Here is a 22,955-nt window from a genome sequence, read left to right as displayed (position 1 = left end):
GCCCAGCCACGGCTGTTTGTGAGAGACTTTTCTCAGCTATGAACATCGTAAAAACATCCCAGAGAAGTGTTTTGGGGCAGAGAATGTTAAATAATATACTCACAATAATGACACATGAGCCAAAATCCATAAACATTTTTCAACCAATGCCAGCCATAAAAGAATGGCTCACAAGTGGGAAGGGTTTCTCGTCACATCCATGGCCACTAATACATACATCGACACAATAATTATATTGAGATGAACAAGTGGACACTACCAAACAAATAACAAATTTTAAATCAACAAATGGACACTATTTAAAAAATAAAGTTTAAATCAACAAATAGAGAAGACAGTGGATACTACTGGACAGACATACAATTAGTATTTCCTGAGTAAGTGTTGTAACCTATTGGCAAAATTCTTTATTTGTGCAATCAAACAAATTACTTTCAATATTATTACATTATTAAGCACTGTATTAAATTAAATAGGAGTAACACAATTGGTTACCCTAAGAAGTATGGGCAAGTGGAAAAATATATGGGGAAGTGAATATCTGATTGGCACTTAATTGCCCTATGGCAAGTAATTTGTTTTTAATTTTTGAACCCCTGTAAAAGCTGTTTCATTCACAAATTATTCAACTAAAATAACATTTTATCCAACAACTTAACGATAATATCCTTGTCATCAATACATTAATATGCTCTGATAACAATTTCAATGATAAAGTACAATCTGTAGTACTTTATTACTGTACCAAATATAGCACAGATAACTAGGTATGTAAATAGATAAACAATATATTATCTGTTTTGCCCTCATACTGGCCTCAGTGGTGTAGTGGTTAAGCCATTAGAAGTAAGGCTGGTAGGTATTGGGTTCGCACCCCGAGCAAGTTTAATGACTCAATGGGTAGGATTAAGGCAACTACACAGACTTCCCTCTCACTAACCACTAACCCACTGTCCTGGACAGAAAGCCCAGACAGCTGAAGTATGAGCCCAGGACAGCATGCTTGAACCTTAATTGGATACAAGAACGAAAATTAGTATAAATAAACGAAATGTTTTTCTGTCATTGTAGAAACTTGTAGTGGATAAATAGTATACATAGTATCTTATTTTCTGTAAGTTTTTGGGATGGAAGCATAAGAATCCCAATATATAAGTGTATACTGGAGGGAGAGGGAGGGGGAGAGGGAGAGGTAGTGGGAGAGGGAGAGGGAGAGGGGGAGGAGAGGGGGAGAGAGAGAGAGAGAGAGAGAGAGAGAGAGAGAGAGAGAGAGAGAGAGAGAGAGAGAGAGAGAGAGAGAGAGAGACCATTAAGTAGAGGATTCATTCTTTGTGGTTTTAACATCTTTGGAAGGTACTGATGAAGGATCCAGGGTGTGCAAACTTAACACCTTTGAGCATTTTGAAATATTCAAGATGGCTGCCTAAATACACAACTGGCAATATCTCAAATATTTCATCAACTATGACAAAACAGTTGACGTCTAATATGGTGTTTTAGGGGTCCAGAAATTCAGTATGAACTACGCAATTAAATCCAAGATGACCACTACCATATCATCCAGAATAAGAAATTGCAATTATCACATTTTACATCCACTGGGAAAATATTCTGATACTAGGAACTGAATGTTAGAGAATTGATTTTAGTTTTTCCCTAGCTTGTTTTAGCATGGTGCAGTGCCATGCCTCAATAGTCTAGCACCATCTTGCCTTAATCAGCACCATGCTGCCCTGAGATTAAACAAGCCTTTTCCACCAATTAATTCTAAAATTGCCTTTATAAAACACCCAAAAAGGTATTATTAATTAATAAAATATGCCTTTTATATATTTTGCCATTCATTTATTAAAGCAAGCACATAAATTACATTAATGTTTATTTCATTTTTGTTTGTGTATTTTTTATGAAAAATAAGTGCCCCGAAAATGGTGAAAATGACCCAAAGTGTTTGGTCTATCATGCCTTGTCAAATTTCTAGGGAAATCACTAGATTTATTATAACAACATCTTGCCGAGTGATTGCAGCATCATTTAACTTCAAGATGACCATGAAAACGGCCACCTGGAAGACTAAGCAGTATAGACATAGCTTACATTCAACTTTTAACCAAAGCAATAATTTATACTTCAAATACAGGGTATTCTTACACACCTGTGTAGAAGATCACCGCTGTATATAAAAATCATATACAACATAGGTTGGAGATCGTTTCTGAGGTCAGTTTAGTGTTATTGTAAGGAGATGTAAAGTGACGTCATTGGGTTACTTACATCATTCAAATTCAAAATTAGCTGTATTATTACAATGCTTCACCACACCAAATGCTCGCTTTTCCTCAATTTCATTTTTCAAGTGGTTGGCAAATGTTTTAGAGTGCTCTATTTTTTAAGGAAAACAGATCTGTTAGTACAGTAGTTATTTGGTTATGACGTGGTATGTATGCTTAAAGCCAAGCATCCATACGCCATGATCCAGTTAGGCTAAATTCTGTAACAACATAATTTGGTTCATTATATTGTTTATTTTTTCAATGTTTCGAGGTATGTAAGAAATAGAATATTATATTCATGTCCGTTTGATACACTTTATCTTACAACTTGTTGTTTAAAAACTTATCCAACGAGTTTTCGCTCATTGGATATGTTTTTAAACAACTTGTTTGTATCAAACAGAAAATCATCCAGTATTCTCTTTTTAAATTAATGTGCAATAAATTAATTTCTCGCATTCACTTTATAATATATCATTGCCACGGCTTGACCTTAGTGGTAGCCTAGGGTGTTTTGGCTACTGATTTGTTGCTCGGGCTACCAGACGTCTGTCGGGCTACCAGACGTCTGTCGGGCTACTAGATTTTGTTTGCACATCCCATTACTCCACAAGTAACAAGATGCTTAAACACCTAAAAATCCCATTTAAAACAACATCTTTAAATCAAAATAAATGATTTTTCTTTTTTCTTTTTTAATTTATTAAAATTATTGGGCTACCAATTTTTACTGAGGTCTACTGAATTTTATAACGTTACGGTCAAGGCCTGATTGCTTCAATCCAAGATGGCAACAACAAATAAACATGAAGCAGTTGCATGCCATTTACTAAGCTGTGCCCTTTCAGGCAGTCAAACTGCTGCTATGATACTGGCTTGCAAAAACAATAATCATTTCTATGACTATTTCTCCTTGAAGCATTTAAATTTATTATTTTGCTGATGGGAATAATTTAGTATAAAACAAAGGAAGGTAAGCAGGGCTCGAACTTAACGGAGGCACCAAAGGCAATTGCCATCGTTGAGATATAAATTGCTATATGTAGAGAGCATCACCGACAGCACAAAAGTGCCATCAGTAAAGCTCCTCAACAATAGTGAAGTGTATATAGGCCCTACACCTGGTGTACATTATCTGCCAATATTTAACATTTGCACATTTAAAAGATGTCTACATATAACCAGATAGCCTTTCAGTCAGATTTATTTGTTGCAAATGTCACTTTTAAAAAAATTGCCATAGACAGGATCAAAACTGCCATCTGTAGACTGTTTTTCCCATTGCAATTCTTTTAAAAATTGCTCTGGCAGAGTATGACAAATATTTAGAAAAGTCACTTTGGTTTGTGAAAACCACTAGCCCACTAAGATAAAGCACTAGCCCAAATTCCTGATCAATTATAACTGGATTTTTATATAATTTTTGTAACATTACACATTTACGAGTATAACAGTAAAATAAAACAAACACATAAATCATGTTGTAACTTTCAGGGTTTTTGTCGTGTTGTACATTTGGTTTTTTGTCAAGTGTGATCCATTGTCATTGTTCCGTTTTCGCTTTTGCCCTTCCCCCGGGGAAAAATAATTGAGCAAACTCATGGTTGATATCTAAACCCACTATCAAAATAATTAAATTTAAATGAGGGTATGACAGTGTGACACACGGTAAAAGATGGTTCAGTGTATTCGGTAGTGGGTTATATATTTAGGGCCCTACTATTTATGTCGCCGGGAACGGTGATGCCAGTTGCTCAAATACACGGCATTATTCCGTGTCATACCGATATCAAAAGAATATAACGGCGACATCTAATCTGTTGTTAATTAATGAACAAAAAAGGTATCGGCAGCTGTAACACATTATCCAGACCGCTACATCATACATGTAATAGGCCAAGCAGTCATTGCATGTGCGGTTACCATTAAAGTAAATTGTTTTCCTGATTGCCGACAACCACATGTCAGCGAAGTGTTAAATTTGAAAACAATAGGTAAATAAAACAAACACTGAAATTCAAAGCATGACTGGGGTTTACTTGACTGAGATTAACCTGTCGTCGCGATTGGTGATTTCCAAGTTCTTAGCCTAAAACATATGTGCGAGATTAACTACCACGTGACGTGTCCAACCAATCAAAACACGCATGTCATTAGACTTATTTTCTGTGCCAGAAACATGAAAGAGAAAAGTAAACAATGCATGCTGTAACTGTGGCGATGTAGAGATAGCATGTTACTGCAGTTTGCAGACCTAGTTCAAGCAGATTATTAATATTATTATTATATACTGATTGCATTGTTGATATTATTCGATGACAAACGTCACAATCAAATTTATTAAACGAAATTTCAGCCGAGAGAAAAAAACAACAAAAAACACACGATCGAGCGATAAATAGGGGGGTTTTGTATTTCTTACTAGCCCGAACTTAAAAACCACTAGCCACGGGCATCGGGCTAGCGGATTTGTCGAACTCTGTGCAAGCCCTGGGTAAGTATGTGAATCAATGAAGCATAAAAACAAATGATTGAAATTAAACATTAACAAACAGGTACATCTAATATTTATTTACATGTGTAAACCCCTTCCAAAAAAAAACTTTCAGTAAAAATTGTATTAGTTTTAAAGGCTTATAGTATTACCATAATGATAATACTTTCAGTCACAAATTTAATCAGTAATATAACACATTAATAAATAAAATAGAAACTTTTTAAAAAGTGTTGCATTGTTGTTAAATTTGTGTTATTTCATATAATATAATTTAACGCACTTGAAAAATAATTTCTTGTAAGTATTGCAATTCAAATTATGTGATATTTGAAGAAAAAAAGAAGAATAATACACTGGGTTTTCAAAAATAAATGGCGACACTTTAGATTACAGTTTTAGAGCACTTAACAACTATTTGGATGCCTGCGGTTAGAGGAAAATAGTGGCAATTGCCATCATTGTGATATACCAGCAGATTGCTGCAGGTCAAGGACTTTACCGATGGCAGTTTTTTGCTGCTGAATAAATATATTACTGTCAACAGTTGAAGGAATAATTTTAGTTTTTTATAACTATTGCAAAGGTTACTGGTTTAAAATAGCTGCAGGCAGGCTCCAAATTGCTGTCGGTGAGCATTTTGCCAATGGCAAAATTATTTCAAAATTGCTATAGGTCATTATAGGTGCCATTCATTGTGGTCAATTCTTTTTTCTTCCCCATACATGTACTTACTAGTGTTCAGTGTTCGAGATTAACGGTATCCCAATATCCTGGGGATACCAGAATTTAATTTTGGATACCAGACTCCAAGAACCCAGTATCCCACTGGGATGCCATATAATACAAAATTCTCAGGTGGGATAACAGATTTTGGAATGTTACTATCCAATTGGGATACTGGCCAAGAAATTTAATCTCGAACACTGTTATTTAGTGGATATATATTGAAGAGAACTAGCTTTTGCATTTTTAAACATTCTAAAGGCAGATTGATCACAGAGGTCAGACCCTTTTTATGGTTACAATTTTTACAAATTTGGACATACAGCCAATAGTGATCCTATATATAGAAGATGAACTAAACAAAATAACTTTAGACTACGTACTGTCCATCTAGTGGAACAGACAAGTATGTGTGGGGAATTGACTATGCCTTCAATGATGGCCCATGTGTAGAAATATTTGCAGTAATTCAGGTGCATTAGTACTTATGTTCAAACTAAAAACAGCAATGTTGCACTACGTCGTGTACCCAGTTTATTGTTACTGTAAGGAGATGCAAAGTGATGTCATTGAAATACTGATGTCATTCAAATTCAAAATTAGCTGCATAATTATTATAATGCTTCGCCACATTAAAACAGAAACTGGTGTATTAAAGGTAGGGTCAACTCAAACAAGAGCCTTATGTGTTGGAAAGATGCATACCCGAACCACCAACACATACTGACACTTTAGCAAATGAAAAACGCGTAATTTTAGAGTTAATAAAAAAAAACCATGATTATTCCTGCTAACTGGGGGCAGCCATTTTGTTTCATTTTTGTGACGTCCGGTGGGATAGCTTGGGGCAAAGTGACATCAGCTCCTGACCATCTCCTGTATGTACAGTGTAAACAAAAGCAGTCATTTTCGACAAGGTGCTTCTCTTTGATCAACCTGACTTGTAAAACAGCATAATGACGTAATAAGGTGTATCATAAAATATTGTTTGTTTCCGGTTACCCGACCGACCCTAATTTGAACCTGCCGACCCTAAAACTTTTTTTGTATATCCAAAAATGTTTTTTTTAATATAACAACGACTTCCACGAAAACATTCCAAAACTATCACAAGCACTAATTTGGTGTCATTTAGGGGATAACCCTACTGTGTTTTCCGATTTGCAGACGTATATCGGTGGTTTTACTGTCGCAACTTTAGTTTTATTGGCGACCCGTTAGCCACGAAATGTTTTCTTCTAACAATTGATTGATGGAGTTACTTTCCTACAAATTGAAGTTCGGTAACTTTCGTGAGATATCGGACGAAGAGTCGGAAAATAGTTTTCACGAATATATGCGATCTTTTCTGATTTACTCTACATCTAGCGTAGCGAGGTGTTCCGATTAATAATAATAATAATAATAACTATATTTAATGATTTACTCCAGCGACAAACTGGCCTTGTAGAAATTTAGTGACCTTCTAATAAACTAGGGGAGGGAATGCTTACCGATACTGATGGATTTTACTGCCAAATCAAATGATTAAATATGTCAGTAAGATCTCGATGCGTTTCGTTATTTTTTGTAAGTGGTCACTGGGAACTTCGCATGTTTCCGCTAAAAACAATGTCAGAATGATCATGTGTTTGACGTCCAATAGCGGATGACATTAAAGATAGAAATCAATGTGCTCTAGTGGCGTCGTTAAATAAAACAAACTACTTTTCAACATTCATTTGAGCATCCTGAGCATTCGTACTGTATTTCTATTTATTGGACCAATTCAGGGGGGTGCGCAGGAAATTTTGCAGGGGAGGGGGGGGTCTGTGGGGTCCTCCCCCCAAAAAAAATTGAAAAATTGACCCCTTCTAGGGCTATTCTGAGGTGTTTTCTGCTGGCTAGCCGAGATGCTTTCTGACAACATTTTTTTGGAAATAAATTATATTAAAAATCGGGATACGATTTTTTTTTCGCCTCGAGCAGGGGGGGGGGGGGGGGGTTTGACCCTCAACCACCCACCCCTGCGCACATGCCTGCAATTGATTGCTTCAAACCAAGTGTGTACTTTAATACTGGATGCATACAGAATAAAACTAACATTGCAAATTATAAAATTGGTAAGTCTACCATTTCTTAGATACACTAGGAAAGATAATATTCATAACATTTTTTTTTAAATGTTACTGTTATTATAAATATAGAATCCTTCTTTTCAGTTTTCATTAAAAAAAATATAACTTATTTACTGGTTTCTATCCAATTAAGGTTCAACCAAGTCTGTCATGGACCAGTACAGAAGTTACATATTAGTATGAGAGTAAAGCCTATTATTAAACAGCAAGGGATCTTTTGTATGTACTCTCCCACAGATAGGTTAGCACCATGTTGCCCTCAAAATCAAAATGCCTTGCCTTTTATAAATTTATAAGTTGCCCATGTAAAAAGAAGCCTTTAAACACACCTATGTGGATAGTACTACATATTTCCTTTTTTTAATTAAGTTATGAAATAGATATAGAAAATAAAATGGCCATAAGGTTTTTGTCCTTTTGAAAATTGTATAATGGGAAAAAAAAGCCCTTATATTTAAAACTGCACATAAAATATGCCCCCAAAACGTCACTTTACCATGCCTTACTTCATTTCTAGGGAAAACACTGTGATGAATGGTATTGTTGGTTTGCATAATGCATTTCTATACACGCAGAGGCTATTTTGGATACCGGTAGTCAACACCTTTATTTAATATCCATAAATAAAATTATTTTCCAAAAGAAAATGTTTTTCCTACCTACCTACCCTATATTTTTCCAGCATGTAATAGGAAACAAGTAATTTAATTTTTTTCGGCCTAATATAATAAACTATTTAGCTAAATATATTTCAAGTTTCATTAACGGAACAAAATGGGGTTATAGTATTTTTCTCTGTTTAATAATCCAAAGGAAAAATGTACACTATTAGGCCTAAAAACGACAACCCACGATACCAAAGTGATAATTTTCTTTTCTTTGGGACTACGTAATTGGTCAGTTCTGTGGTTTTAGATGGAAAAGTCTACTTAATCAATAGTTTTACAGAACTATTTACAGTAATAAACCATGTCCATTACAATTTTAGGGGCGACAGGTAATATTCCACAATACCGGTATGTATTTTTGTGTCTAGACAGCGTCAATTAATTGGCTCGTCTGGTTACCAATCAAATACACACCTGCCAATCAGGAATCACAGTTAGAAGCAACTAATAGCATAGACCGATTAACTAAGAAAACACTGTGTATCATTTCAGTACGTAGGTTAATGCATGGGCAAAACATTGTTAATTGTTTCGACTTGTTGTGTAGCCACTTTAACAATGGTATTTTATTTTGTATTGAAAAATAATATATATAGTGCTGGATATACTTATTGCTGGCTTACTGGGATGTGTATTATTACAGAACATTGCAATGTACGACTATTTATCATCCCGCAAAAACCAGGTAGATTGTGTTTCTCTAGTTCTAAGGCTCATTCCTGACGTGACGCGTTAAGTATTACGTAACCACCAGCTCGCCAGAGGGCGTACTCACTAAAATGTTACTAAGATGGTACAAAATGGCTGCGCCCGTTATATACAATAGCCGTCACATTTAACCATTTTATTAATTAACTATACGATTATACGTGTTGATATTAAGCAATAATGTGCATTATATATCGTTGAATATGCATACCAGGCCAAATGCCTTAATTGTCCTCTCCTTTAACCTTGACCCGTCAAAATTCTATAACAAGCAGACAACACTGTTTACAGGTCATAATTCTGTACAAAATACTAAGTTTATATTTTATAAGATGAAAAAATTGTAAGTACCTTTCATCAAATATATCATATAAAAAATGTACCATTGGATATATTATATTAATTGTGTACGAAGCCAAAACCAGGATGCAAAGAGTGACTGTCTACCTTAGTTGTAGCATGTGTCCCTGAAGATTTGCGGTACTTGATTTTTGTATTAGTATATTTTAAAACTGCTTTGTTATAATTATCAGTTGAAGAAACTTTTAAATTGTTACTTGAACCAACAATGCAGAAAAATCTACATAATTGCAAGAAACTTTAATTAATTTTGTTTGAAACTTCTAGTTCCTTTTCTTACTTTTATTTTGATACAAAAAAACTATCTCACAAATCAGACACAAAAAACTATCTCACAAATAAATATGCGCAGGAACTATTGCGAACTGTTGTGTTTATTTGTGTAGTAACAATCTTGAACTGACGTTTTTATTTGAAACTCTTTGTTTGTACCATTCGTGTGTTTACGAATTATCACGGAAACTCATTTGGAACTCCTCGACAGAATCTACAAACATCACGACTCAGAACATCTTGGCTGATACCAGAGAAATCGTGACGGGCCGAGATATTCCAAATGAAACATTACAACGGCCCAATATCGACCGAAGTGTTCTCAATGAGTGGAAACGGAACGATTCAAGTGTGTGTGTTTTTTCGAGGAGGAACAATGGCGGAAAAAGGTAATTCCATGGAATTAAAAATATTAAAAGCATTGCCGATGACTGACCATTTTGGTTACAAAATCATAGAGAAAAGTGGTAGAAGTTAAGTCAATTTTGTTTGGTGCAAATTATGTGCAAAATACAAGGACAGTGTTTTAAAACACCCAAACGTCAGGGGGATTTGTAAAGCGAGCGTCACAAACTACATCAACGGCACGAGTATGGTGACTAAGTGTAATATCTCCCGGCATTATTTAGTAAATATTATAAATATATTTATTGAGGAGAGTGATTGCTCGCCTAGCACCATTTCAGGAGAGTGATCTTCAGCTCGCCTTGATTTTCCTCATGGTGAAGACTGATATATATTGTAGTAATAGCCATATTTTTAAAGTAAAACTCTATTGATCTACATCCTTAGTTTATGTTTTCAAATTTTAGCACCCTTATTTGCTTGGAAAAATGACTGACCTGTGAAATTTTTTACTGACGTCACTAACTAACATGTCAAATAAATATGCACACGACACTTCAATATATATTTTGGGCATGATCGCCATAAATTAAGAAAACTACAAATGTTTTAATTGAAATATGTTTCTGACCTATTTTGGTTCCTGTGTAGAAAAAAGAATTTTTAAGGTAAAATGTAACAAAGAATACTTAAAATGTCTTAGCTACATGACCGTCTACACATCAGACTTTGAGACTTGGAACATAGGTGGTGTATTACTCTAAAAAAAGGGTGAAAATTCTAAATGGCACGACTTAATAGAAGGAAAGAAATGTTTTATTTAAAGACACACTAAACACATTTTATTTCGGGTTATGTGGCGTCAGACATATGGTTACGGACCACAGATATTGAGAGAGGAAACCTGCTGTCGCCACTTCATGGGCTACTCTTTTTCGATTAACAGCAAGGGATCTTTTATATGCACCATCCCACAGACAGGATAACACATACCACGGCATTTGATGTGCAAATTTCTCTATTGTGGGGCACTGACTAGAGCGAGAAATAGCCCAGTGGGTTAATAGAGACAACGACTTGAACAGGATAAGAGTACTGCTAAAGGAATTATTCGTCATTTATTTATTATTTAGTTACCAAAAGGTATCATTGTATGTAGTGCAGGGCGTACATTAAGTCAATACTTTTGTTAACGTGCAGGGAGAGTTGCTTCCCTCTATTTATCATCAACGTCCCTAAAGGTTGGACTATACCAATTAAAATCCCATAGGCGACCGTGTTAACGTTTGTGTTTAAAAACACTATATGCAATATATCAACGAAACTATGACCCATAAATATCAATACTACAACCCCTACCTCAAAGTACCTTTCATGGCTCATTTTCGGTATAACCAGATGTTTTTACAACACCCCTAGTTTCGCACAAAATTTGAGTCCTTTGTTTTTTTACATGTACCCCATACATGTTCCAAGCACAAGGCTACTTGACACAGTGGTACTAGATGAATTAAAATTGTATACATTTTTAGCCCAGGTGAAACTAATTTTTTTTACAACCAACACACTCACATTTATAACCAATCACAGGACTTGTGGTGTTAACTTCTCTATCAAAAGTTCGGTGCACCTCGAACTTCGACCCAGCCGGAAATTAATTGGTATAGTGCTACCTAAATGTGTTATGCTTCCAACTCTGTTCAGTTTGTTTTCTCGTGCACGGTTAGTGCAATCAGCATCCAATTTGTTGTCGTCGGCTTGTCATTCATTTGTGAGGGTTTTTTTCACAGTTTGTGAACATTTTCATTGACAGTAAAGTTCAGACAAGTAAGTATCTAAATACAAAACTTTCAAACCCATAAATCCATTACTTCTGCTAAGTCATTTTTGTTTATTCCTTAAAATTACAGATATCGGGTCCACTTGACTTGTAGAAATTGAGTTGAAATGGAGGAAGATGAATTTACATTCTGTGCATGTCAATAACCTCACACGTGCCAGGTCAACAAGGTCAAATCATTTAATTTCGATTATTTTTGAGCCCCCTATTGTTAGAATTTGTTTCCAATTATGAAATTCGATCTGCAAAAGGTATGGTACATTTTTGTGCCTCTACTGTAGTGAATAGTATTCATAATCAATTCATAACAATTGTAAATAATTTAAAGAAAATAAGTTATGTTAATTACGAATCAATTCATTTGAAATTGAATGAAAATTGATATTTTACAATCTATTCACTGGTATGAACGTAATGCCTATCTGTACTGACATCAACTTTTAGCAATGGGTGTTGGTAAAATGCGGACCGGACCACATCGTGTCCACTGTACAAATTTCAGAAACATATATATTTCCATATAGTGATCTTAATAATGGAAAATGACGAACCGCACATGCATTAATTGTAAGATATGCATGCGCCTGAATGATATGCATACTAGAATGGATTTGTTCTGTTGATTTTTTATGTTCACCGATTGCCATCTATAAATACTTCAAATGTTTCACGCATCGTAACTGAAAAATGTAGAATAGTATTTCCGTAAATATCATATTCGTGTTTTTGTCGTTAAGTGAACGCAGTTTGGCAAGGATGAAGGAAATGTTTTATTTAACGACGCACTCAACACATTTTTTTTTTACGGTTATATGGCGTCAGACATATGGTTAAGGACCACACAGATACTGAGAGAGAAAACCCGCTGTCGCCACTTCATGGGCTACTCTTTTAAAGTTTTGATTAACAGCAAGGGAACTTTTATATGCACCACCCCAAAGACAGGGTAGTACATACCACAGCCTTTCATATACCAGTTGTGGTGCACTGGCTGGAACGAGAAATAGCCCAATGGGCCCACCGACAGGGATTGATCCCAGACCGATTGTGCATCGAGCGAACGACTTACCAGTGGGCTACTTCCCGCCCTTGCAATTTGGGAAGTAGATGGTACTATTTTATTTAGCAAACTTTCCATGTCCGTTCTGGCTACATTGTATGAAGTTGGCAAATATTAAAGGGACACACCATAGTTACGTTTATTTGTTAACCATTACAGCGTTGTTTTTGCTATTAAACCCCATTTTTCACAAATAAAATTGCACTTTACTTACATTTCCATTCACCTGAAGTGCTTTTTGGTAATCCTAATATTTGTAAAACCACGAAATGCATTTTTTCACAAAACATGTTGTCGAGAAAAAAACGTTAAGCAAGTGAGGTCCAATCTATTTTTAATGTCACAGACATTGGTATATCACGTGACCGTTATCATTTTGGTTCGGTTTGTTTTCTCGTGCACGGTTCGCGCAATCAATATCCGATTTGTTGTTGTTCATTTGTGAGATTTTTCTTCACAGTTCGTGAACATTTTCAGTAACAATAAAGTTCAGACAAGTAAGTGTCTCAATACAAAACGTTACAAACCCTTAAAACCAATAATTTTGCTAAGTCTTACGATATCTGGAGAGGGGATACAACCAGGACAGAACAGTTGGAACATGTCCAGGAGAGGTGAAACGAACGCACCCCAAGTCTGTGAAATTTGTCGTGACGTAGGCATTGTTGTGCTTCTACCGGTGACATCAGAATACTAACTTTCAAAATTATTTCCAGCAATTGGGACATGGGGATTCCCATGGTATTTATCGATATAAAACCTGCTTTTTCACTCCATTTGATAAAAACATGATCTAAGTGTGTTACAGGTTTGTAGATTAACCAAATTATAATTTATTTTCGCTGGATGGAACTAGGGTGTGCGGCTTTAAATAATATACACTTAACATGTTACATGGTGTCGGTAGTCAAGTCCAGTGGCATTGCTGTCTAAAACAGGTTTTTTTAAATAGACCTAATAATAATTAAAAAAATTAAAAAGCACACAAAAATCCCATTCACCCCTTTAAATGATTGATTTTACTTTTTAAAACGTACGTCAGGCTTTTCGAGGGGTGGGTGGATATTTTCGAACGATTACGTTAACAAACAATTAGTATGTCTTACCAATTACCGGCGGTTCCCAAAGTGAACAGAACGAAAAGTGTCACATCCTTGTTTTTTAAGGCTTCTTGGAACTGTTTTCGTTGACAACACTTCACCACATCCAGTCAGTTTGCCGGAAGAAAACGGAACTGCATTAAACCGGAAGCAACTGATAACGTGGGAAAAACAAAACCACGTTTTACTCTATTTACCGTACATTACATTAAAAAAAAGTATAATTTTTTTTTTCTTTTGCGGAGTTGTCTTTTGCGTTGTTCTTTTTTTGTGTGTGTGGGGGGGGGGGGGGGGTTGTTGTTTTTTTGTTGGGTTTTTTTATTGGGTTTTTTGGGGGGGTTGGGGGGGTAGGTTTTTTCCTTCTTGTTTGTGGGTTTTCCCCCACTTTTCCCAATTTTACTAAAAGAATGAATAATTAATAAATAAATGAACAAAATGAAAGTTAGTTTTGTTTACCACCATTAAAGCACATGATTGGTAAATTAATCAACTGCCATTGATGTTAAACACTTGGAAATTCTGACTGACATAATAATAGTCCATTACAAATGAATGAATGAATGAAGATCAACTCAAATATGAGCCTGATGTGTTGGAAAGATGCATACCCAGACGACCAACACATACTGACATTTTAACAAATGAAAAACGCACAATTTTAGAGTTAATTAATAAAAACCCACGTGATTATTCCTGCTAACTGGGGACAGCCATTTTGTTTCGTTTTTGTGAATTAATTAACGAAAAATACATCAGCTATTGGGTGTCAAACTATGGTAATGCAAACAAGGCCTGTATTTTCAATTTATCATTCTTTGTGCTGGAGTGTTGTTAAATATTCATTCATTCATTCATTATTTAGTGTTTTTACATGGTTTTTATTTAATAATCACATATTCATATATTTATTACCAATGACACTTAATAGATTATGTATTTTTGTGCTGGGGTGTTATTAATCATTCACACACACACACACACACATATATATTTTTTAAAAGGGGGCAGCGCTTAGCCCTGTGGTAAAGCACTCACCTGATATGCAGTAGTTCTAGCAGGGAACATTTTGTTTTCAAACATTTATTAGCAACTGAACAAAATGTTCCTGGTCTAGGATCGATCCCCGTCAGTGAATTATTTCTCATTCTAGCCTGTGTACCACAACTGTTATATCAAAGGTTGTGGTATGTGCTATCATGTTTGCTGAATGGTACAGATATAAAAGATCCCTGACTATACTTATGGAAATAATGTAGGTTTCCTCTCTAAAAGTAATACTATTATAAGTCAATATTACCATATATGTTTGACACCCAGTCATTAATTAATTAAACAAAACTATATTACAAAATTACAAAATACACTGATATACAAAACAACCCCCATTAACCAATGGTGGAAACTGGCAAAATCCATTAGCAAATTCGGAAATAAAAACAAAGTATCAAGCCCAATTATTGATGGTAATCACGTTCACCTTCATCCAAGAAATAAAGCAAATGCGCTAAATGATTATTCTGCCTCCATATCAAGAATCGAAAACGAACCAAATCTACCCAATATCAATCTACTGTCCCCATATAAATTATCTAATATTGTAATCTCAGAACAAGATGTTCTCGATCAGATTAAAACCCTTAATGTCGACAAACCGCCGGGATCAGACAATATGTCACCTAAGTTAATAAAATCCATTTGTCAGTCCCTTGTAACACCACTAACCAAAATGTTTAACAAATCTCTCTCACTAGGTTGTGTGCCACGGGACTGGAAGTGTGCCAATGTTACAGCCATATATAAAGGTAAAGGTTATATTAAGAGTCCCTCAAATTATAGACCAATTTCTGTAACAAATTGCTTTGGCAAAATCTTAGAAAAAATTATATTTAAAAACCTTCATAATTATATCAATGATCATAATATTCTTACTAATAATCAATCAGGCTTCAGATCAAAAGATTCTATAACTAATCAGCTATTAATTATTTATGATACTATAATGAAAAACCTAGATAATGGCAAGGACATAAGATTTGTATTCTGTGATATTACTAAAGCCTTTGATAGGGTATGGCATAAAGGTTTAATTTTTAAACTAATGAAATATGGTATCTGTGATAATCTTCTTTATTGGTTCAGCAGTTATTTGTCTGAAAGGAAACAAAGAGTAAAACTTGATGGTTACTTCTCAAGTTGGAGGAATATCAATGCTGGAGTACCACAGGGATCTATACTTGGGCCATATCTTTTCTTAATTAATATTCATAAATGATCTAGTAGACAATGTATCTAATAAAATAAAATTATTTGCTGATGACATCTCTCTTTATTGCATTGTCAATGACCATACTTCTACAGCCAAAATGCTAATTTAAATGAAGACTTAGAATCTATACATGAGTGGTCAACTAGCTGGGGAGTTGAATTTAGTATAACTAAAACCAAATCAATGTTATTCACAAGAAAACTACATATTGATATTCCTAAGCTATATCTTAATGGAAGTCCTCTTGATAATGTAACCTCCCACAAACATCTTGGGCTTACTTTAAACTCCAATGGTAGATGGACAGATGACATATATACTAAAGCTTGTAAACGACTTAACATTCTACGTATGTTAAAATATAAATTAAATAGATATTCCCTAACTAAACTGTATGTTGCATTTATAAGACTAATCTTAGAATATGGTAATATAATTTGGGATAATTGTACAGTTGAAGAATCCAATACAATTGAGTCAGTGCAATTTGAAGCTGCCCGTATCATTACAGGACTTAGGAAAGGAACATCTCCAAACAAACTATATTATGAACTTGGTTGGGAACCTTTATATAAATGTTGCAAAAATAGTAAATTAATTCTAATGCATAAAATACTTAAAGGCGAAACACCTCATTATCTACTGGATGAAATCTTGCCATATGTTAATCCCACTAATCATTTTACACTTAGAAATCAACGTCCATTCACTCCACCAACATGCCATACTAATTCATATAAAAACAGCTTTATTCCTAATACTTTGGAGTTATGGAATTATCTTGACAGTTTAACTCAAAATGAACCATGTCTGCGTACCTATAGAAAATTAATAAAAAAGGGAAATCCCAATCCTTCACCTACTCTTTATCTTTATGGAAATCGTAAATGTAACATTATCTATCGTCAGCTTCGTAACTATGCTAGCAACTTAAACTATCATTTATTTTTAAGCTATCTTTCTGACAGCCCAAGCTGTGCATGTGGAGATAACTGTGAAGTTAATTTTTATTATTTTTATGACTGCCCTCTGTTCATCAGACAAAGATGATTTATTTGCATCGTTACGGAATTACCTTGATGTCTTAGACATTGACCTACTACTATCCGGGTCAATAAACCTACCAATTGAAGAAAACAATTTAATTTTTAACGCAGTACATAAATATATAGCTGTAAGTAAGAGATTCGAGTTGAAGTAACTTATTATTCTGATTTTACTGCCCCATATAAGGTTAGCTCCAACAATAGGATCATTACTATCATATTTTTTCTCGACTATCCCATTTCTGTTCTATCTACTCTCTACCTTTTATTACTATATATTAAAAAATATTAATTATGTTAAATATTTTATGCCATTGGACATTGTTATTATATTTTATATATATGATTATGAATATTGTCTAATGTCCATCTTGTTTAGAAGAGCACTTATATAGGCTCTGCCTGTTGTTCAATAAAATATCTCTAAACAAAACAAAATTAATTAATCAATGTGTTCTAGTGGTGTCGTTAAACAAAACAAACAAATTTTAACATAAAAACACATTTACAAATTTGTCAATTTATTCATTTGAATATTTACGGTAACTGATCATTTAAGCAGGGCCGATGATCATATCATTCTTACAATGACGTTGTGACACTAGTTGCAGTTCTCACGAACATCTACGATTCAAAAGATCAGCAAGCCCATTGTTGCAAACCCCCTTTAACCTCCCCCCCCCCCCTCCCTCCCCCCCCCCCGACTTTTTCTGACCATAGTATTTTTTATTTTTTTTTATTTTATGCATGCTTCTTTTGCGTAGTAATTTGTCACACACAGTACTTGCCTTGAAATGAATTAAACGTGATATGCACTCTAAAAATGGCGCGAGTGTTACAACGCATCACCTCATCACCATATATATCACGTGTTTTTAACAAAAATATTTACGGGCAAGCGAAAAGGTCACGTGGTGAACTGAATCACGCGATAGATCCCCAAAGCAGCTTTCAGGCCCGTAGAACGCATTTTCAAAGTGTGGGTGTGGCGGTGGGGGGGGGGGGGGGGGGGGGGGGGTGTGTAATTTTTATGGTTGTATCGTCAGGTTTCCGTATTAGCATTATAAGCCATTTTAAAGTCCCGAAATAAAAACTGGCGTTAGTCCAAACGATACTGCTTTTTATTGTTCCTTTTCTGCATGACAAATTAATTCGGACCATAGCCTAGCATTTACTTAGGCCAAATGCATATAGGCATACATGTATACATACATACATTCTTAAATACATACATACATACATACATACATATTTAATACATACATACATGTACAGTTAAAACGTTTTAATTAAAAAAGCGCAGTGACAAGACGTAGTGTTGGGAAGCATGCAGTGCAGTCAGAAGCTATTGGACGGCCAAAAGTCCGTCTCGCTCTCTTACCGTCAAAGTACTTGAGCTAGGCCAACTTGCATGGGCGTCGATCGGTGGGGGACAGGGGGGACGCGTCCCGCTCACTTTTCAACGCCGGGGGACAATCTATATAAATGCCCCCCCCCCCCCCACTTTTTTGTTTAGCACACACACACGTACAACTAACACGCCCCCCCCCCCCCACCCACACACACACACACACACATACACACTTTTAAAGCCGGATTGACGCCCACGAGGCCAAGGCGTGATTTTTTGTTTCAGGGTGGGGGTGCAATGTTTAAAATGAACACCAAGATTACATGTATTCAGGGAGGAATACAATGTTTAAAAATGGGCAACAACAATATTTAAAAATTCACCTAGAACAATCAATGTAACAACTCCCCCCCCCCCCCCCCCCCCTCAATTAAACCTACGAAGATATTCGATACATGTATATGATACACATATATATGTCCCTTACTAAATGAAATTCATGGTATTCACTTGCTACACAGACCTTTCGAAATTTGAGGGGGTAATAACATATTTTTATTACCCAAGCGGTCACTCATAACAGAAAATATTTTCCATATTTTCGCCGTAAGAAATATTGTGCATGGGTCTAATGAACAATACTATTGGACGATTTGATGCTTACAAACCAATGACTTTGTCGGTACTAAATATGACGTCATCGTGATTTGGCATGTAATTTAAAGACTTTGCGTTTACGCCTTTCTGTTTTGTGTGTTAAATTTATAACAAAATGTAATTTTAATGCAATTTGTTATAGATTTTTTAGCAGAATAAAGAGAACTTTTGTTTTCGAAAATTATCTATGAACGTGATTAAATTACAAAGTTATAGCAATACGCAGAACAGTGCGTAAAGTGGTTTAGGCTACATCATTTCTCTACACGTATGTGCATATGTGTGGAAATAAAGGTTTTTAGAGAGAAAAAAATAGCTGAGGTAATATACAGAATAACAAACTCGGTACCAGTTATTATAAAATTTATGTCCCTCTTGAAATATTTTTTATTTTTCACTCGCTAAAGCTCGTGACAACTGAAAATTATTTCACTCGGGATATAAATTTGATAATAAATTAATTCGTTTATTATCCTCTATTGAGCTAAGGTCAGTGGCGTAAGAAGATGCCAAAACGTGGAGGGGGGGGGGGGGGGGGGCACACTTTTATATTTACACACTTTTACACTATTATAAAGCAAAATGTCTGAAAAGTGGGGGCACATCCCCCCCCCCCCCCCACACACACACACACCGCTTCCTACGCCAGTCAGCTTTGACAATTAGTGATAACATTATAATAGGCCTACTAAAACTAATTATATCATGAGCAGGGTTGATACACCCACCACCTACAATATAAAATTTATTTAAACTATAAGCATAAGCGCACGAGACGGGGGGGGGGGAGGGGGGGGGGACAGCGCGCTGGAGCAAAACTCCAAAATCTGATAAACTGATTCCAATATTCCGGGAAAATATGCCAACCCAAATCCAGATTCTGGATTTTTGTTGAATTCGGACAAAAAACAGTCTGCCCCCCACCACCCACCCCCTACAAAAGTGGCAGCCTGTACGCCAATGCAACTATAATTGGAAAAAATTGCAGGAGACCCAACTGCCATAAAATAATACTTACGTTGCTTGTCGTCTCCCCCATGTGATCGGTTTTGAAGTAGCCTTTAGTGATTTTACAAGACAAGTTCATATTACATCAACCAGTTTTTACCGCCTTCTCACCTACACACATTTTATATTGTCATGGTGTGCTTATCCTAGGCTGATTTTATAACATGTCGTGTCGTCCCGTCTCAATTGAGTAATCAGGCACACGTATACGGTGTCAATTGTTTGGACTTCATTTGTAGTTTCATGACAGGTGTATGAAACATTTCATTAACTAGTGACTGGGCCATCCCAGTATGAGTGGGAGTTGGTAATATTTTAGAAAATGTAAAGTCCCGTAATAAATTTTTCTGTTGATATTCATCCCAACCTCCCATTATTTTAGGGTAGGTACATGCACCACAAAGCTTAAATTGGGAAGGATATGCTACAAGTTCAACTTTTTTTTTTTAAATCCCCCCCCCCCCCCCTCCAAAAAGTCACGTACAAGCAACACAACATACATAAAACCTGATCGACTTCTCCCAGCTCTCTCTCTCTCTCTCCGTCTCTCTGTCTGTTGTATCATGTATTAAATTTATGTTTAAAAACGATAGATGTTAACCTTGTTAAAGTGATAGACACTAGTTTTTAAATACTATGACATACCTTTCACTATTATAGCTATTATTGATAATTTAAATTAGTAGTTACATTTTATTGTTTAGAATATTACTTTTAGTACGCCTGCAGTGGTTTGCATCATCCAGATTTTTGCAATACCCCAAAATACATTTTTCAAAATTCTAAAAACGCATTTTCCTCTGAGAAATAATGGTTATCAAGATAAGCTCTAGTTATTTTTAGACAGAATTTCCTTTAGCTTCTTTCTGTCATAACCTTATTTAAATGTGTTGCAGGTTTGTAGATTAACATAGTGTCCATTTTACGGGCTGAAACTAGGGTCTGCGCCTTTAATGGTACAATCGTTATATCACCAATATTCAGGAATGGCTTATGCTTTTGCCTGACAACTAGTTGTGCAGCAAGCAGTTCCAATGGGAAATATAAGGTTTTCCATCAGTTGGGTTCATGCATTGTTGAAGATAAAATGGGAATGTCTCGTTCATGACATAATGTTCATGTATTTATCTAGTGGCTGGCGCAGTGTGTCATGGGGAAAAGCAATAACAACACACATGTATGCATGTGCATGCACACACACTAAAGGAAAGGATCCAGTGTAGATGATCCGTTTCAAATTTTTAGCGATTCCAAAAACCGCTTCACTGTAAAATTTTTATTAAAAACTACAATATCAAATTGACATGGGTGTCCCCCACTCACCCACGACAAAACTGAACCCTTTGCAAAATGTCCACACAAAACAGGTATTATGAGAGTACCGCTAAAGCAATGCATGTCCCCTACCTGGCCCCAACAATTTTAAGGGCCATAACTCCGTCACAAAAGGGTAGATTGCCATAAAAGTAAAACTTGATCTGTGACAGTACATGATAAAGCTGTACACACAATTTCAGCTCAATATATCAAAGCATTCTGAAAAAAACCCATCCCGAAAACTATGTGTGGGACAGACGGACAGATATGAAACCTATAGTCCCCTCCAGTTGGACCGCTAGGGGACTAATAATTTGATCTATAGTTATGTTTCATAAAACCAAAATCCATATTATTGAAGTACATACATAAATTACCACAAAATCACCGTGTTAAAAGATAGACCAATTTATTTTATTACTTTGATACAATCTTCTATATCTAGTCATCAAACAACAATCGTCTTGCATAAATGGTGTAAGTGTCATGCTTTCCATTGATCTCCAAGTTGACATTGTAAAAAAGTAAACAAAATAGGAAATTGTTATGCAACACCATTGAGCAAAAAAAATCACAGTATCAACATAGATAACCATAGAGTGGCAATTTGATAAAATATTCTCTCAAATAAATGAGTTTTATGAGATCTCACATAAAAATTATCTAATGGTTGCATATACTGAACATCATTCAGTTTGTTGACATACATTATTACCAGAGTTCGTATATGGAATATGATGATATGCATGAAAATTGTTTTTATTGCTAAATCATTTCTATAAGTGCATGCACACAAATAGGCTTAATGGAAATCAAGATCAATAAAAATGTTTTTAAAATGTATGAAAAGAAAAGGCTTAGGAATTGAGCCTTGTAGAACACCATTATTAATGTGTGTCAGGGACCTAATATGTATCCGATTTAGACAGGATCCGGGATTTAAAACTTTCCGGACCATGAAACTTGGCTGCTTTTGACAGGATTCTGGTTTGTTCAGGGTCCAGTTCAGGCAGGTTTCACTGTACTATGTTGCAATTAATTTGCTGTGCAAAAACAAATTGATGTAATTTCTTTTGTAATACAAACTCTTTATATGTAAACATCATATGTACATTTTTTTTTTAAAGATTAATGGGATACTAAGAAAAGAGGTATTAAAACATTTTGCTGTTCAGTTTTTCTGAAGGAAGACTCATCTCCAACACAAATCATTTTAAGTACAAACTAATCCAAATAACCTAATTCAATTTAAACAAAAACAATCCAAGGTTAAGCATGAATGCTTCAATAAAACTTGGTGTATGTGGATTTGTTTACTTAAAACAAATTGTCTGAAGAACCCAAAA

The 22,955-nt window shown here is 35.3% G+C and overlaps 1 protein-coding gene across 1 annotated transcript in view; it reads right to left on the bottom strand.

Annotated features, from left to right (window-relative positions):
- Positions 1-14,099, bottom strand: part of LOC121370690 (acetyl-CoA carboxylase-like) — a 106,439-nt gene extending 92,340 nt beyond the window's left edge. Inside the window, exon 1 of the mRNA XM_041496096.1 lies at positions 13,971-14,099. The gene's annotated coding sequence lies outside the window, so the exon portion shown is untranslated. The remainder of the gene's footprint in view (positions 1-13,970) is intronic.
- Positions 14,100-22,955: the final 8,856 nt, after the last annotated feature.

The sequence above is a fragment of the Gigantopelta aegis genome, chromosome 4 (genome assembly GCF_016097555.1).
Source record: "Gigantopelta aegis isolate Gae_Host chromosome 4, Gae_host_genome, whole genome shotgun sequence".
NCBI classification, from domain to species: domain Eukaryota; kingdom Metazoa; phylum Mollusca; class Gastropoda; order Neomphalida; family Peltospiridae; genus Gigantopelta; species Gigantopelta aegis.
This window is presented reverse-complemented; position numbering and strand designations above follow the sequence as displayed.